This window comes from Geospiza fortis, unplaced genomic scaffold (genome assembly GCF_000277835.1).
Source record: "Geospiza fortis unplaced genomic scaffold, GeoFor_1.0 scaffold394, whole genome shotgun sequence".
In the NCBI taxonomy this organism is placed as follows: domain Eukaryota; kingdom Metazoa; phylum Chordata; class Aves; order Passeriformes; family Thraupidae; genus Geospiza; species Geospiza fortis.
Genome location: NW_005054509.1, coordinates 445,916 through 450,592, shown reverse-complemented (window position 1 = coordinate 450,592; position 4,677 = coordinate 445,916). Strand labels below are relative to the sequence as shown.

Below are 4,677 nucleotides of genomic sequence, written 5' to 3'. Positions count from 1 at the left end.
AACCATGCCTTTTTCCTTGGAAGAAGTCATATTTACATGACAAATTTACATGTAGCGGTGACAGTGACAGAATATTTCCAAGAAAGTGGAATTATTAATGTTTTGGCAGTGTGAGATTGTTTTTTTCCCAATTGCAAATGTTTCTCCATCTGCCACAAAACCATTAGTTCCAACAGCCTGACCTTCCCCATTAAAGGGGCATCACAACACATCATGTTTGTGGCTGAGATACGAGGAGAGGAAGGTGATACCAGTGTGTGACACACTGCAGTGGTGTGCCCTGTTGGCGAGGAGTTGGCTCTGAGAAAACAAGCCAGCTGGGGAGGTGTGTCTTCCTTCCTCTTTTCTGGTGTGTGAATATTAAGTTAGTTGTTTGACATCATCTATGTTAAGATTTTGATAACACCACTGGCTTAAATCTGAGTTATACCATAGAAATACTGGTTGGACAGGGCCTTTAGATCAGCTCCTGCATTCTGCTCAAAGCAGGACTGAACCAACACTAGATTATGTCTGCTGTCATTTTACCTGGCCAAATGCTTGGTATCCCTCTCTGGGTAACCTGTTCCCTCTGCAGTCCTCAACATTTTCAGATTTTAAGATCATGACAGGTCTGTCTCTGCAAAACACTGTTTTTAGCAAAACATCACATGTCCACAAAGATACCTTCCCGATTTCTTTTTTGAAATCTGAGTTTTAATGAGGATAAAAGATATGTGATTGCTTAAACCTAAAGGAGACATCCAACATAAAAAAGCAATCTTAATTCTAAAATGGCTATTTTAGTGATTACTTGTAAACTATGCAGTTTTTATCTACTTGATAATACTCAGTTTAGTTTGTATCTTAAAAAAAAATTAAATGAGAAAACTATTCCTTTGATACACATGAAGTTATTCAGTTAGTAAATTAGTGAATCTTACCCTGTTATTAGCTATTAGCATGTTACACTTCTTGATGTTGCTCATGAAGAATGCCTGTGGAAATTAGGGAAAAAATTGCCTTTTGAAGTTCCTGCCACTTGATATGTTGACATTTCTTTTAATTTGTGACTGTCCTCTTGAATTCCACTGTCTGGTTTTATGAAAGATTCTTCATTGTTAATTTGTTCTCCCATTGATCAGACTTTTTTTGAATGGGTAGCTCTCAAAATAATTAGCCTTTCAAGGAAGCCATGCTCTCTCCCATTCAGTACTCATAGCTCTTTTTCATTAGGGGACTCTCAAGGCCTGGTTAACCTGTCCTGGTACTACTGAAGACAGCAAGAATCTCGCTGCAGATTTCAGGGAGAGCAAGAGCAGACCCTGCGAGTGAAGAAACACCATTTGCATTCACTTTGGTAGATGGCCGTGTTCTAGGAGAACCTACAAACGGTTCTTGAGGCTCCAGGGAGGGAGGAGGGAGTAAAATGAGTGAAAGAAAACAAGGTATGTTGCCTTCTCTTTTTTCATCTTCCTTATGGTCTAGGTTTCCATCTTCAGAAAATTCCATCAGCTGCAGCAGCGGTGCTAAGGAGCCTCGATTGGATTGCCCTGTTCACAGTGCTGGAGACAAAAAGTTTCCTTTTATTTGAAGTCAATGTACGTAACATAAACATAAACCCATTCAAACCAACAGTCATTCTGTATCTGAAGCTATCTGATGCTTTCATCTGCAGTTATGCACAGCCAGTTTCAGTGAGGTCTTATTCTGTACCTCAGGTTTCTACCAGTAACGGAAAATAACAGTTGGTTATTTTGTCTCTGCTGGTCCTGATTTTGCAATCCCTAAAGACCAACATCTTCCTCTGCAACAGACACATTTTTGGGAAGAAATAGATCAAGAACTTCAATAGAAGAAAGGCTCAGAAACATCAACAACACCTTTCAGGAAGAAAATCAATATGAGATTAATGAAATTGAAAAAAAAATACAAATAAAATCCAAGGTGATCCAACACAGGTTGTAAAAGTCATTATAAATGGCTGACCAAACAACTGTCATGGAGTCATAATTTAAAGGGAAGCTTCACTTTGGAGAAGAGCAATGTTTATAGAGAAGCTAATTTTATCTTTTTGAATACTATTAAAAATCTATTGAAAGTAACAAGTTGTAGTCCAAAATACTGCAGTGCAGCTCAGAGGAGAGCTAGCACAGGCTATGAACTGGCCTCACATGGTGCTCTATGTCTGATACCATAAGAAATACACAATTTCAAGAGCCCAGGCAAGCTGTATAGGTAGAGCCCTGTCCTTGCTGCAACAATTGTTTTTGCTAGTGATGTTGGTGAATTGATGTTTTTCTCCGATTTCAGCCCATAAAAGTTTAAATAGTGAGCCAGGAAACCCATAGCAGTTATACTGCATGTAATACCAGTGATTTTTAAACAGATTTGCTTAGGAGGATTACTAAATGGAATTTGAAAAGTGATTTATTATTGGAAATTATTTTTGTTTGTTTATTCACTCAGTTTTCCTAATTGTGCCATGTTATTTTGTATGGCAGCGTGCCTGTGCTGTATGGAGGACAAGATGTGCACTTAAGCCTTTGGGCATATGAGGTGAGTTGTTTCCCTTCCCCATTCCGCTGGAAAATCAACAAAAGTAACAATAGCATGAATTCCATTATGACCCGCCTTAGCAGGCACCTAAATCCTGCAATGATAATTTATCTTTGAACTCCTTAGTAGTGGTGCATAATTAACTAGTAAGCTGCAGGAACACGCAGTAACTCTGTATTTACCTGGTATTTGCCGTGCAGTTGTGGTGTAATTACAGAGATTATACCTGCTCTCTAGAGTAGAAGTACATGGTGTACCTCATTTTGTGCTATTTCACACCAGCAGAGCAGAGCCCAGCGCGACGGAGCTGAACAAAAATTCCCTTCTGCAGCGGAGGAAGGGAGGCGCAGGCCCCGCGGCGGCTCCCGGCCTTGCTCGGGGCCTGCCGCCCCTGCCGGGGCCTGGTCAGCTTCAACATGCGCGTTCAAAGGCAGGCAGGCAGAGTTCGGGGTTTCTTAGTACAGTAACTTTCCCCTCTGATGTATACTATGGTAGGTTTCTGTACTAATTACAGGAAATGCATGGGAAGAATCTATCTTCTCACAAAGTTTTATTTTTTTAAAGTTTATTTGATGCTAGCACACCCTCACTGCTTTGCCCTAAAACTCCATTGGTATCACAATACCAAATGTGAAGTTGCAGCACGTAGGTGCTGGGAAAAAAATACCAGCAAGTGGTGAAAATTGCAAAGAAATAATGCTGTACCTCTGAGTTGATCACATTTTAGGTGATTCACCATAAACTATAAGTGAAATTAAATTTAAAGTTTCTATTATGTTTGAGATCCACATCTAACAGGAAGGGGAATACGCATCATGTGGTGCAGAAATAGCTGTGCCACTGCTCCAAAGCAGATTTTCCACTCCTGCATGCAGTATTGCCTTCTCTGAGGAGAATGCACAGGCCTTTCTAGAGCATGGATACAGCACCACACTAGTTAAGCAACTCATCAGAAGAAACATTAATTTATTTGCTGTTGCCAAAGAGTAAAATTTCACTTCAGTAGACAATAAAACCGTGTAAGAGTTCCCTGTTCTGCTCTGGGTGGAAGGAAAAGTAGGGAGCTTTTCTAAGTGTAAATTATTGTTGTTCAACTTCATAATAATTTTCCTGTCTTGAGGGACTTGGTTTCTGAGTACAGAGTTAACAGATTCTCCCTCTGAAGGGCCAGCAGTGGGACATGACAGGGCATTGGCTGTGCTGTATTGATTTCCAGCACTGTGTTGGCAGTGTGCAACTACATCACCAAAATGAGATACAAATTGCCATGATATAATTCTTTCACTGGAATGTCTCACGGTGATTTCACTCTGTGCCATAGCCAGGGCTCTCGTGGTTTTTATGGGTTTTTATGGGTTCTGCTGACCTTGGCAAGGGGGATGGGGCTCCCCCATCCCCACGGCTGGGCTGCATCTCCACCCAGCTTGTTGGACAAGCCTAAAACTAATTGTTTGAACCTTGGGTTCAGGGAACTTTGATGCGTAACATCAATAACTTATTTCTGTCACAAACTACATTATCTGAGGAGCTGCTCATGAGCAGTGAGAGTTAATATTTCAGTCCATCTCAGATGGTGCTGGTTAAGGACATGAACACAGTGCACTAAGTCTTTTCTGCACTGACAGATTTAAAAATCATTTCAGAAGAAGTTAGAGAGCAAAAATAAAATAAAACTTCTTTTCTCAAATTTATATTTGAAAAATGGTAATTGGTTTCTCACTAGCAGTATTTCTATGTGGATTTTAAAATTATATTTAAATTTTAAAATCTTTTAAATAAAAATCTTTTATTTTAAAAGAAAATCTTCCTGTTTTCATAGTGGACAGTAAGGAAAAACAGAAGAGATGCCTGTCCATGTCCCATGTACAATCACAAATGTTGTCATCCATGAATTCCCTTACTTTTTCATTTCCATTTTTCCTACTTAACATCACAGAGTGCTGGGGGGGCAGCTGCAGCAGCTGTTTACTGTAGCTGGAATACGAGCAAAGCATTTCCCTGGCACACCAACCAGAGCCAAGCCTGTGTTTTACAGGTGCCTTCAAAGCAAACATTTCAGGCCAACTGTGAGACTTGGATTTGAAATTCTAAAGCTCCTTAGCTCTGGCATACCACAGCACTCAGGCTTTGACTTTTACC

The 4,677-nt window shown here is 40.1% G+C and overlaps 1 long non-coding RNA gene across 1 annotated transcript in view; it reads left to right on the top strand.

Annotated features, from left to right (window-relative positions):
• LOC115948758 overlaps positions 1-1,323 on the top strand; it is a 5,335-nt gene extending 4,012 nt beyond the window's left edge. The window contains exon 4 of the long non-coding RNA XR_004082539.1: positions 1,216-1,323. This is a non-coding gene — a long non-coding RNA (uncharacterized LOC115948758). The remainder of the gene's footprint in view (positions 1-1,215) is intronic.
• Positions 1,324-4,677: the final 3,354 nt, after the last annotated feature.